This window comes from Peromyscus leucopus, chromosome 14, assembly GCF_004664715.2.
Source record: "Peromyscus leucopus breed LL Stock chromosome 14, UCI_PerLeu_2.1, whole genome shotgun sequence".
Lineage (NCBI taxonomy): Eukaryota > Metazoa > Chordata > Mammalia > Rodentia > Cricetidae > Peromyscus > Peromyscus leucopus.
This window is the reverse complement of record NC_051075.1, coordinates 44,367,192-44,380,943: the sequence shown is the minus strand read 5'-3', so window position 1 is coordinate 44,380,943 and position 13,752 is coordinate 44,367,192. Positions and strand designations below refer to the sequence as shown.

Sequence of the window (13,752 nt, the reverse complement as noted above, 5' to 3'; positions counted from 1 at the left end):
ATGGAGATCAGAGAAACACAAACAAAAAATGAACATGAAAACTCCATTCCTAAGGTTTGTCACAGAGTAGCATAAAGCTTATTTGACAAGTATTTATTGTAGTCCTACCACACACAGGCAGGGGATGTAGCAATGACCTACACAGAGACCACAAGAACACTAGTTCCCTTTTCCCTACAATAAATATTTGTCATCTGTTGCTCAAGTCTGGTTTACACACCACACACACACACACACACACACACACACACACGAGAGAGAGACAGAGACAGAGAGACAGAGACAGAGAAACAGAGACGTACAGAGAGACAGAGACACAGAGACAGAGAGAAAGAGAGAGACAGAGACAGAGAGAGAAAGAGAGTCAGAGATAGAGAAACAGAAAGAGAGAGAGGAGAGGGAGAAGTGTCTTCAAAGCATTAAGAGTAAAAGCTATAAGCTTTTTGGGAAAGTTTTATTTATTTTCATCTTATGTGTACAGGTGTTCTGGCTGCACGGACATCTGTATGTCACATGTGTGCTGTGCCTGTGGAGACTAGAAGAGGGTGTCAGATCCCCTGCAACTGGAGTTACGTACAGTTGCTAGCCACCAAGCAGGGTTTCTCTGTAGCTTTGGAGCCTGTCCTGGATCTCACTCTGTAGCCCAGGCTGGCCTCGAACTCACAGAGATCCACCTGCCTCTGCCTCCAGAGTGCTGGGATTAAAGGTGTGCATCACCACCGCCCAGCCAGCCAGTACTCTTAGCCACTGAGCCATCTCTCCAGCCCCTAGCTTTAAAAAAATAAATAAATAAAAGCCACCTTGACTACCTAGAAACATCCTGTTTCAAAATTTTAAGAAGGGTGGGAGGGGCTGGAGAGATGGCTCAGAGGTTAAGAGCACTGACTGCTCTTCCAGAGGTCCCGAGTTCAATTCCCAGCAACCACATGGTGGCTCACAACCATCTATAATGAGATCTGGTGCCTTCTTCTGGTCTGCAGACATACAAACAGAACACTGTATACATAATAAATAAATAAATAAATCTTTTTTTTAAAAAAAAAAAAAAAAAGAAGGGTGGGAGAGCTAGAGTTGTAACTCAGTCAGTAGCGTGTTTGCCTAGCATACATGAAGCCGAGTGTTCGATCCCCAGCACTGCATAAACAAGACGCGGTGTCAGGTGCCTGTAATCAAGGCACCCTGGGAGTGGAGAAAGGCCTGAAACTCAGTTATCCTCAGTCATCTGTGGAGGTCCCGTGTTAGCCTGAGATAAAAGATCAAAATCAATTTTAAAGTATGTGAGTTTATAGGCAGTCCTAAGTGCCTGCCAAATTCATCTTCAAAGACAGCAGAAGATCCCCTCTTGGGATCAGGAGCAAAACAAGATCAGATGTCTCGGTGGGTAAAGGCACCTGCCACCAAACCTGACAACGTGAGTTCGATTCCTGGGTCCTACATGCAGAAGGCAAGAACTCCCACAAGCTGTCCTCTGCACACGCACACCCACACGCACCGAATGTGATTTTTCTTTCCTTAAGTCTTTTCCTTACATTCCTCTCTCCCATCTCAACTCAGACTCCAGCAATCATCAGAGAAATTCCTAGGATTCTCACTATGTTTCTAAAAAAAAAAGGATGCACGTACCCAGTACCTTCTAGAACCCTGTTCAGTTTCTATGCTCAGCTCTTTGAGGCTGTTCAGCATGGAATAGGAGTTACCCTAGTCTTTGACATTAAATAACAAGCATTCTCACCAAATGCTAACCAAAACAGCTATCAAGGTATGGGTCTTTTAATTTGCTTTCTCAGATGGCAACAGCTCACCCAGTGTGCCCCCCCACCCCTGGTACTGGAAAAGATGAGACTACCAAGCCAGGATTCCTCTCAGGTGGAGCCCCAGCCCCAGCCCATCATGCCCTGTAGATCATGCACACCCTGTAGATCATGCTTTCTATGCTTGCCAGTTCTGTACGAGAACAAGGATGAGTGAAGCTCTCAGAGAGCTTTTAATCAAAACAAGCCAACAAGGCCAGGCATGGTGGCACACCAATCTCAGTGCCTGGGACGCAAAAGCAAGTGGATCACTGTAAGTTTAAGAGAGATAACGGTGGGGGGGGGGAGTTCTGGGTCAGCCAGACCCTGTTTCAAAGGGCGGAAAATAACCCAACAAATCAGATCCCGTTAGCAAGACATGCTGGTCCCCAGACCTCAGAGGACTGGTTAGCATCTCCAGCTAACGTCCTGCTGATCACTGGACTCCGTCTTCTTCCTTCTGACTTTCAGGTACCCAAGTCACAAACTTGCTCCGGGCTACACTAAGCCCTCTCTCTAACTTCCTCTGAGGCTTTTATACCAACTGACAGGCTCCCAAAGTTCCTTCGTCACAGGGCGGGTCTGGCTGCCCTGCCTGTGCATGCATGCATGTGCCTGCAGCGGCCTTGGAGGAGTGATCTGGCTAACAACCACTTCCCTAGGCCTGGCCCCTCCACAGCACTTCCTGTACAGGAGCAGGGCCCCCAGGAAACCGCTGGCCACAAGCCTTGACAACAGCGTTTTAGATTAAACCCCTCTGGAGGAGGATGGTGGTGGTTCTAGCAGAGAAGGGAAGAGACTCGTCACATGGCTTGGTTGGGTGGAGACAGCTTGGATCTGCACACGCCCAACCCTGAGCTCTCAGGGCGCCCGGAACTGTCCGTAGCGGCCAGCTGCAATTCTGAGAGTTGAGGTTTTGAGAGCCCAGGAAAGAGAAGACAGACTAGATAACACCACAAGGCTCTACGGATTTCGGGGCCAACAAAATGGCTCAGTGGATAAAGGCATTGTCCACCAAGCCTGACGGGCTAAGTGTGGTTCACAGGACCCTCATGGTAGAAGGACTCCCATAAGTTGACCTCTACCTTTTTTTTTTTTTTTTTTTTTTTTTTGGTTTTTCGAGACAGGGTTTCTCTGTGTAGCTTTGCGCCTTTCCTGGAACTCGCTTTGGAGACCAGGCTGGCCTCGAACTCACAGAGATCCGCCTGCCTCTGCCTCCCGAGTGCTGGGATTAAAGGCGTGCACCACCACCGCCCGGCTGACCTCTACCTTTTTAATTCATTCTGGGCCCTGGAGAACCCTATCAAAGGTCTTTGCAGGGTGCTTCGGAAGCCCTGTCAAGACTGTCTGTCATCTCTGCCCATGCGCCTTGAACAGCCTGCTCACGGTGTGTACCCCTCTCCTTTCACCCCCTTGTGCTTGATACACCCCCACCCCACCCCCAGGATAACCTATCCATGCCGAGAATGAAGATGAAGAGGAACGGAAAGGCTTCAGGACTGTGAGGCCAAGTGTAGGGGCTCGGGGACAAAGGTGCGATTCACCAGCTGACTGGACGTGGGGGAATTCCAAAGCCAGGCAGGCCAGGGCTGCCCTAGGTCACCCTGTCTGTCTGAGGGACAATGGCCAGCACCCATCTGATGCCAGTAGTCTTGCATCCCCAACCAGCTGCAATCCAGGGGAGCATAGAAAAGCTCACGGCTAGTTTGACTCAAGCTTTCTAGCTGGCCCTCCCTCAGAACTCCCTGCTCCTTCCCAGTACTTAAAATGCAAACGCACAGCTTTTCATCCAGAGTCCTAGCACTGGCAGGAAATATCTGCCGCTACCTCTGTAGAATTCGGTTAGAGAAATAATCATGCCTCGCTCTCTCTACAGGGGCTTGCTAAGCACTGTAGTCACGTTATCTCATTGTTCATTCTCACGATGCCACAGGTGGTAGGCACGATGACTAACCCCGCTTTACAGGTGAGAAACAGACTCAAAGGCGGTTAGTCAACAGATGGCCCCAGGGCTAGGGCGCTGTCAAACTCAGATTTAAATCCAGGTCTGCCCAACTCCAAACCCCGATCTTAAATGTCACATCGGGATGCTGACCTGGCTTTCAAGGGATTGGCATCCAGAGCACATCAAAAAAAAAATCTCTCCCCTGGCTGATCAACTCCAGTGTCCCTTCCTTAGGGACCAACTCTTCCCTCCCATGACAATTCACTTCGACTTTCCCTGTCATACTCTAAGGCCTTTTTCAATAGCACATCTTGTTTTCTGTCATCTGCCCCTGGTGCTGTGTCCCCGATGTCCAGTGTTGACACACAGAAGACACTAAATAATAATGGGTGAATACATAGAATAGATGTAAGATGCATGAATTGAAGGTGGGAAAGAGAGTATGTACAGGTGAGTGTTGGAGGTCCCAGGGTGAGCCTGCCAGCTCTGTAGGACCCTGGGGATACCTGAAGAGGTCCCCCCCACCCCCAATGCCCGAGTCGTCCCCCCACCCCCTCTCAGTCAGTAGTAACTCCTAGCTACCAGTAAACCCCCTGCCCAAGGGCTTTTAGAAACTGGGGGAGGGGGGTAGCGAGTAGGGTGGGCTCTAGCCCTCGAACAAAGGCCTGTGGACACGCAGCTGGCCAGGGAGGCGGGACAGGGCAGTAGCCTGGGCCAGAGGGACAGCCCAGGATGGCTGGACTGAAGTCAGCCCTCACTCAGTGCAGCTGCAAGAGCAACACCCTCCCATCACCACAGTCCCCTCCTCCACTCCCCCGACACAACAGAGAACAACTTCACAATTAACCCTCCAGGGCCAGTCACAGCTTGTAGCACCCTCCCAGGCTCAGGACCGGAGCCTGCACTGGGAGGGTTCTGAGAGGGCAGTGGGAGTCGAGAGGCAGGCCTGACAACGTCTGGGACCCACACCTTCCCCCACTCCGGGTCTGGTCATCTCGCAGGCCACGGCCTTTGGCCTGTTCTGGTATAAACACAGTGAGTGACCCTGAGATGGCAGCAGGGCTGCTGAGGCCAGTGTTTACTCTGAGGCTAAGATATTACAAGCCAGAGGGTAAACGGACACCACAGGCTCCTGGCGTCCACCGTCTCCTGTGTGACACATGGGACATATCCCAGCCGACGCTTAAGGGCCCCTCAGAGCCACTCACTACACAGCGTTTCTTCTTCTCTTAGAGGAATTGATGGTGTCCTTGTCACACGGGCACCTTCTTCTGATCGGTACCCCATCCCCACATTAAGAAAAAACAGGTACTCCGTAGGGAAACTGAGTCAAAAAAGATAAGTGAAGTGGGGACAGGGTGGGATCCAGCCATGGGTAAATCATGTATCACAACAGGGCCAGCATTAAACATCTGTCAAAAACGCACTGGACTCAGGCCAGCGGCCCTTCCACTCTCCTGGCTGGGCCACCTTAGCCCCAGAGCGCCTCTAAGACAGACCACCCTTATCAGCCCAGACTAAGTGCAGGGATGAGACCACCCCTACTTCATTCCCAATTCCCAGCACCACTCGGGTAAGTCGGCAGAGGCAGCAGGCAAGTGAAAATAACGTGTACAAACGGGAGCTGGGGTCTGGGAGGCATCCAGTGAGCTCAGACCCACACAGGAATAACAGTAACTGAAGAGCTGACTTTCTGGTGTTCAGTCCCTAGGTTTTTATGCTGGGCTTTCAGGAGCCAAGAGTCCAGTCTAGCAAAGGGGGGACTGGAAGGAACTCTCCAGAAGGCCAGACACAGCAGGAAGCATCTTCTCCCCCTCGGAGCTGTCATTATGCTCCACGCTAATTATTTCTTGAGCAAGGGCCATGTGATTGGAATGCAAGAAGAGACACGGCTTGGGAGACTGCGAACCCCGAGTTTTTTTCTGTAAGGTGCTACGGTGCCGGTCGGTTCTGGGGGGCCCTGAGAGAAGCCTAACAGCCCCTACATCTACCAAGAGTTTAAGTGAGTGACTGAAATGGATACTCTTACTCAGTCTTTAGCACCACCTCGCCAAGCCGCTTTTCTCCACCCTACAACCATTATAAGGCTCGTTCCGTTTTTGTTTGTTTTTGTTTTCAAAAGTAGCTCCAGAATAAACGTTGCCACCGAAAGCAGCATCCTGAACTAACTGAAGCTTGCAAGCCTTGTCCAAGCTTCCTGACTCTGAGAGGAGGGTGCAAATAACCAAACCAGTGGAAGGGGTGGGAGGGCTGGGCTTTTAGGAGCAGCCAGCAAGCGGCTCTGGGCTTGCAGGTCCTGGACGCTCTGTTTCTGGCATCCACTCTAATCCGCCGAGATAGGCAGTTGAGATTCCCAGGAGCACGCACCGTGTGGCACCAACCCGGAACAGGCTGAGTGCGTACGAACTCCTGGGCTCGCGGGACCAGAGGCGAGTCCTTCTAGAAGGGCCCACAGTCCCGGGCAAGCACCAACTAACCCACTGGCGCCAGTGCACACAAGGGGAATCGGGTGGCGGGAATGTCGAGAGCTGCCCGGATTTCAAACTCTACGAAGCCACCTCGAGCCCGTGCAGCTTTGGTTTCCGGGGTGGGGACAAAAAGTGACTCCCCTTACGACCTTCCCGCGCTCCAACCTCCTCCGAGTGCGTCCGAGGAAGCCCTGGACCAAGTCCTCATCCCACAGAAGGCTAGCCTGGGGTCCCCGAAGAGTGCCGCCCATCGCGCACGGGCAAAGGGAGAGGGCCAAACCCGGGGACACTCACCGAGCCGTGGCCGCCCCGCCGGCTCGCGACGCGCAGGGCGCGCGGGGCTGCCCAGGTGGCGCCGCCGCGAAGCGGGCGCCGAGTTTGAAAGTCGCTCTCGGAAGCGGCTGGGGCTGCCGGCCACTCCCGCCCACGGCTGGCCGCCCCGCGGCCCCAGCCTCCTCCCGCTGCAAGCACCGGACTTCGGGGGTCCCCAAAACGCGAGCGGCTCCCCAGCACTCGGCAGGAAGTTGCGGACGAAGGGAGCCCAGGCTGCGGCGGGAGGGAGGGAGGATTGAGGGAGGGAGGGAGCCAGGGAGGGAGGGAGCCAGGGAGGGGCGGACCAGGAATGTTTCCAGTGGGTGGAGACTGCGCTCGGGGCTGCGATCCAGCAATTGGCGGCTCTGTAGGGGCCCCGGGAACCTTCGCGGCGCTGAGTGCGAGCTGGGGTTCCGGCTGGAGGCAGCCGCCCGGGTGGCTAATGATTAACGTGCGCGGCCGGCCGTGTGGGTCCCCGCTGGCCACCTCCCCCTGCCATCTGGAGCTCAAGGATCCCAAGACGCACGTGGTGGGGTTACCCTGGTGCCACCAGCCTGATCTCACGCCGAGAGGGCGACCCAAACCTCCAGACTGGGATCCGACTGGGGAGGACCCCGGACTCAGCCGCCACCTGGGCTTTCCCAGGGGAAGCACCGGTCTAGAGGGAGAAGGACGTCCTGGTCCTATTGGAGCAGGTCACCACGGCCGCTGAGTCAGAATGGCACGTCTCGAATTCCTCACCGAAACTAGGTCTCGGTGGCTCTTTACAGTTGTAAAAATCTTAACCTTCTGACGAGAAAGAGATAAGAAGCGCATAACTTGGGGCTGGGTGGGGCTCTCAGCGGGACTGTTCAGTGAGAAAAACAGATTGAGGAACCTGAGTGACCGAGGACCCCATTTAGAATGTGATCTGGGTATCAGCAAAAGGCATGCGCTGGGGAAACAGGGGGTGCGAGGTGAAGGACATAGAATACGGCCAAGTAAGGTTTAGAGCAAGAACATAAGTCTTGGTTTTTTTGAAACAGGATCTCAATTAACCCGGACTGGCAGAGGGTGATCTTGAACGTAATGATTCTCCAGCCTCTACCTCCTGAGGGCTGGGATTACTGGTGTGCACCACCACGTCCTAATTACTGTTTTTATTTTTTTGATTTGAGACAGGGCCACATTTCGTAGCCCAGGCTAGCTTCAAACTGTAGGCGCTCCTCCAGAGTGCTACAGTTATAGGTGTACTTCTTTACTACGTCTCACTAAGCATAAATCTTTAAGCGGTAAAGATCTTAGGGGAGATGAGGTTAGACACTGTCCCGACACCAACCATGAAGAGGGGTGGGAGATGGGAGCTCAGGGTGAGACCAAAGAAGAGGTAGGACTCCCTGGTTAGACGCTGGCACCAGGTCCCTGGGACAGGAATGAGGCGTCTACGCCAGCATTAGAAGGCCTGGTGTAGATAATTGAGAATCTTAAATGGCTTATAGAATCCCCTCCACCACTACCCTTAAAAAAAAAAAAATGCGCCGGGCGGTGGTGGCGCACGCCTTTAATCCCAGCACTCGGGAGGCAGAGGCAGGCGGATCTCTGTGAGTTCGAGGCCAGCCTGGGCTACCAAGTGAGTTCCAGGAAAGGCGCAAAGCTACACAGAGAAACCCTGTCTCGAAAAAACCAAAAAAAAAAAAAAAATGCTGCTCCAGGGAAAAGCAAGCACCTAGTGATTTACTGAAGGGGCGGGGCGGGGCGGCAGGAGAGGAAATGGCTTTCAGGTGACTTTGAAACGGGATCCCTGTGAAGAGTAAGGTGTAGACAAGTCCTATGCTTGCTCCTGACTGCGGCAGGCCAGGTGCAGAAAATTAGGCCCACATTACTTAGTTTACAGGTTTGACCTGAAGAACGGCAGCACAGGTGACAGCCAAGATTGCCAGAAAGGGACCGTAGAGATAAAACTACAGGGTGGGATGGAAAAGTGAGATGTCCCACTCTTTCCCGCCTTGCACTTGCCTGGGTGTCAGGTTTCTTCTCCAATCTCTTAAATCTTACCAGTCCTTTCCTACTTACCTTAAACTCCAACTTCCCAAGATGTCCCACCACCCCGCGATTTTTAAACTGTTGAATGCGCACCTCACTCCTTAGCCGGGAAAAAGGGCTACCAAGTGCACTGTAGTTTACAGCCACTAAGGTAGGAATTACTCCCATTTTGCAGGAAGAATACTGAGTGAGGCTCAGAGGAATTGAGCAGTCTGGCCGAGACCGCCCCATCAGCCAGAGCGTCGTCTAACCAGGGGCTGAGCAGTCAGCACTGAAGTGTTTACTGTGTTAGCCTTACTTTGAGAATTTTACAAGAACAATTGCGGTTACAGAAGGAGAAACTGAGGCTTGGTCATCCAGCTGGTGGGTGGTAGAGCTGGGAGTCATTAACAGGGAAAACTGTGTTTTAACCAGCTCCTTCTCCACTTCCTTCTAGAAGCATGTTCCATCCAGCAATTGATTCTAATGCCCATGCCCCGACGTCCTTTCTAATTGCCTTAATTTATATGCCTGTTTCCTGAAAAGATTGTAATCTCACTTAGGTAGGAAGCAGAACTTATGTAGGAAGCATTCAATAAGGCTAGGCTGCAGCCAGATGAAACAACCCAGGGTTTTTATGAGAAACCAGAGTTTCCTGCCTCCGAACCCACGAGGCGCTGTGGGGACCAGGATCTCTAGCAGCAGCCCCCTGGCAGCTTTGAGCCTCGGCCTTCCCACCAGGTCTTGCCTCAGCGGCCTCACCCTGCTATTAAATCATTTATTATTATAATAACACCTTGAGTCTCAGTAATGCTTTTCATCTAAGGTCTCAAAGTGTCTAACAAATACAAATTAATTCATCTTCACAGTCCCTCCACTAGGACGGGGGAACGGAGCTGCTCTCCCTCGTTTATGGATGAGAAAACCAAACAAGCTAAAGTCAGGATGAGTCATGAGGAACCAGTGCAGGGCTTCTCATCCCTTCCCCTCCTTCGGAATGAAAATTTCAAATCCCACAGACAAAGGCCGTGGGGTTTTCACAATAAAGGACATTTCCAAACTGTCATTTCAGCTGCTCTATTGTGGACCACAGGAAAGGGAGGGATGTAAACACAGGAGACAGATCCCCAGGGGCTGTGTTCCCTGCCTTTGAGGAGGAGCCACGGCTTGCTGCTGCTGACCCAGAATTCATCCCCAAACATGGAAGAAATCCCTCTCGAAGGAGACCCTATGACATTATCTCAGTGCCTTCAGAATTGCAAAGCTGAATTTTAGTAATGATCTCTCAAAGTGTGGTAGAGCCTAGCATGGACAAGGCTCTGGGTTCAAAGCTCAGAACCACAGAAAACAAGCAAGACAAAGTGTAAGTTGCATACAACTAAAGGGAGAGAGAAAACTTCACAGTATCAAATTTGTATATATTAAAAGAGTGAAGGTCTAGGGTGGCGGTAGAGTGCTTGGGTAACATGTATGAGGGTCTGGGGACTGGGACTGAAAAGAAAAAAAAAAAAAAAGCCAGGCTTGGTATCGTTCAGTTCAGACCACAGAGTGAGACCTTTTCTTAAAAAAGAAAGAAGCGGCCTGGTAGTGGTGGCGCATGCCTTTAATCCCAGCACTCCGGAGGCAGAGCCAGGTGGATCTCTGTGAGTTCAAACTTTCTGTAAATGATATCTCAATAAGGGACTTCACTGTAATCCACCAAAAAAGCCTACAGCTCAATAAAAAGACAACCCATTTTTTAAATATGCAAAGGCTCTGAATAGACATCTTCCCCAAAGAAGCTGTATAAATGGCTGATAAACACATGCTAACAACATTAGCCAAGGATATGCAAATAAAAAACGCAGGGAAACACTGCTTCATCCACTGGGATGCCTGTAACCAGAAGCATGTGACAAGTGAGTCCGTGAGGTGGGGGAGGGTGGGGGTGGGGAGAAACCGCAACCCTCTCACACTGCTGGTGCATCCGTTTTGCAGAACAGTCTGGCCATTCTTCAAAGGTTAAACATCGATTTTCTTTATGACCCACAATCCCAGACCCAGGAATGTACCTAGAGAAAGGAGAACACCTGTCCACACATAACAGCATTATTCCTATCAAACTCACGGTGGAAACCCAAAGGGCTTCCACTGCTGATGGTAAACAGACGGTCACAAAGAATACCACAGAATGAAGTTTTTCAGTTCATGGGTAAGCTTGAAAGCATACTGCTGAGAAAGTGATCCAAAAAGACCAAAATACTGTATAGCTCCATTTGTAAGAACTGTCCAGCATAGGAAGTTGGAGGGCCTGAGGAAGAACTGCCCATCAGTTCAGGACTCTAAAATACTGTGGCGATTGCACTAAGTATTGTAACTGTTGAGTTTGTGTTGGGAACTGCACCCACGCTAAACATGGGTTCTCTCACTGAGTTACACACTTGCCAGAATTGTACATTTGAAATTACAATTTAACCAGATGGGTCAGGCTGTGTTTGTTTGTTTGTTTGTTTGTTTGTTTGTTTTGGTGGGAGGTGTCTTGTTGTTTGTTTGTTTGTGCTGGGGCTTAAACAAAGTCTTGTACACACTAGGCAAGTGCTCTTCCGCTGAGCTATACGCCTGGCCCTATGGGCTCCTATTTTGAGATAGAGTCTTACTAAGTCGACTAGGCCAGGCTTGAGCTTCCTTAAGGCCGTGATCCTCCTGCCTCAGCTTTCTGAGTAGTTAGCTTATGCCACCAGTCCCAGCTCCACACTGCTCTGGAATTCCAAGTAAGTGACCCTCTTGCCTCCAGCCTTCCTTATAAGTAGCTGCCTAATCTCTGTATTAGCCAGGGTCCACTAGAGCAGGGGTTCTGAACCTTTCTAATGCCGTGACCCTTTAATACAGTTCCTCATGGTGTGGTGACCCCATGAAATTATTTTCAGTGCTACTTCATAACTGTAATTTTGTTACTGTTATGAATCATAATGTAAGTATCTGTGTTTTCTGATGGCCTTAGGTGACCCCTGTGAAAGGATTGTTCAACCTGCAAAGGGATTGAGACCCACAGGTTGAGAACAGCTGCTTTAAAGTAAAAGAACTTATACTCTATAGAACTTATAGAATGAATCTCTCTATATAAAAAGGGGATTTATTAGAATGACTTATAGGCTGTGGTCCAATAATGGCTAGCTGTAAACAGAAAGTCCAAGAACCCAGTAGTCCATGAGGCTGAATGTCTCAGCTGGTCTTCCATATATGCTGGAATCCTGAAGAAGTGGCCTCTAATGTCAGTGAACTTGCTAGCAAGGTGAGGGTAAGCAGGCAAAGAGCAAAAGCTTCTCTCTTCCATGTCCTTATATAGGCTTCTATCAGAAGTGGAAGCCCAGATTAGATCTGGATTAAAGGCCTGCCTTTTCCCAGCTCAAAAGATCTAGATTAAGGTGAGTCTTCCTACCTCAAAGATCCAGATTAGAAGTGGATCTTCCCAAAGGCTACACAGAGAAACCCTCTCTCAAAAAATCAAAAAAGGAAAAAAAAAAGAAAGAAAGAAAGAAAGAAAGAAAGAAAGAAAGAAAGAAAGAAAGAAAGAAAGAAAGAGGAAAAAAGGAAGTAGCTCTTTCTACTTCAAATTAAGCAAAAATTCCTCACAGGTGTGCCCTCCATCTTTGGGTTTTAGTTCCAGATGTAGTCAGGTTGACAACCAAGAATAGTCAACATGGTCTCTCTAGTAAGTAGCTGAGACTGAAAATATGTACCAGCTGGGCGGTGGTGGTGCACGCCTTTAGTCCCAGCACTGAGAGGCAGAGGCAGGTGGATCTCTGTGAGTTCAAGGCCAGCCTGGTCTACAGAGCAAGAAAGGCACAAAGCTACACAGAGAAGCCTTGTCTCAAAAAACAAAAACAAAACAAAACAACCTAGAAAGAAAGAAAGAAAGAAAGAAAGAAAGAAAGAAAGAAAGAAAGAAAGAAAGAAAGAAAGAAAGAAAGAAAGAAAAATAAAGTATGCACCACCTGGAGTGTGCATTTTTAATGGGTAAACTGGGGATTGGAAAGATGGTTCAATGGTTAAGAGCACTGGCTGCTCTTCCAGAGGATCCATGTTTGATTCCCAACACCCACTAGGCAGTTCACAATCAGTTGTAACTCCAGTTCCAAGGGATCTGATGCCCTCTTCTGGCCTCCACAGACACCAGGCATGCATGTAGTGCACAAACATTCATGCCAGCAAACACCCATACATATAAAATAAATTGATTGATTTAAAAAAAATACATCAGGATATTTTCTTAATTGAATGGGTAAAATTTTATGGCATATGAATGTGAGGCCCTCAAGGCCACAGAGAGACCCTGTCTCAATCAAACAAACAAAAATCTGTCGTCATATCAGCATCTTAGGCTGAGTGAGGGGGCCAGGGCAAACTCAATTCTGCATGTCAGTGGAGAAAGCTGTATGAAGTTATAGGCTCACTATAATTCAGGGCCTTAAAACAATAATTCAAAGTCGTGTGGCCCCAAGTCTCCCCAAAGCCACTGACAGGGAAGGTTTATAACTAACTCTTAGAGAGGGCTGTGGCCTCTTGGGGGGAAATGGTCCCCTCCTTTATCGAGAGCTTCCTCTGTCCTTGGTGTCAGAAAAATGTGACAGCAGAAAGGGGAAGAGGCTGTGGGGGAAGGGAGAGGATGAACTGCCCCATGTACAGCTCGCTGCCACCCCACGCGCAGTTTGAAGGAAACTCGAGGTTGTTTGACTCTGTCTGCAATGGAAGCATTTGCCAATCACTTGTGGTTTTTCAAGAAGCAGGGAGCCCGTGTCAACCATTTTTGGAGATCACTTATGTTCACTTCCTTATCAGTAGATAAAAGGGCCTCGTCAGCACTCACAACACCTGAGACGGGGAGCTGGCACCCACACATCAGCCTTTGAGACGCTGGGTTTGCTTTAGACACAGCTTTGCTGTTTATCCCCTGACTTCTGGCCTGTGGGCTGCTGCTCTGTTTGTGTGACTGTGTGTAGGTAGACAAACGGTACCCTGCCCCATGCCGAAGTGAACGAGCTCCCGGGGTAGACCTATTGGGTGAAATGGTATTTTGAGTTGTTTGAGGGGACTTCTGGACCCTTCTGTACCTAGTTTTTCAGGCCTGGGATTCATGAGAGTCATTGGAAAGTTTCCAATTCAGGGCTGATGTGGATCTACATTCTTTTTGTTGTTTTGTGGGTGTATGATAGGTCTCATGTAGCCAAGGCTGGCCTTGAGCCCCTGATTCTCCCGT

At 49.9% G+C, this 13,752-nt stretch overlaps 1 protein-coding gene across 2 annotated transcripts in view; it reads right to left on the bottom strand.

Moving 5' to 3' along the window:
- Positions 1 to 6,773, bottom strand: part of Plekhg3 (pleckstrin homology and RhoGEF domain containing G3) — a 43,966-nt gene extending 37,193 nt beyond the window's left edge. For both annotated transcript variants that reach the window (XM_037210637.1, XM_037210641.1), the window contains exon 1: positions 6,498 to 6,773. The gene's annotated coding sequence lies outside the window, so the exon portion shown is untranslated. The remainder of the gene's footprint in view (positions 1 to 6,497) is intronic.
- Between the last annotated feature and the right edge of the window lie 6,979 nt (positions 6,774 to 13,752).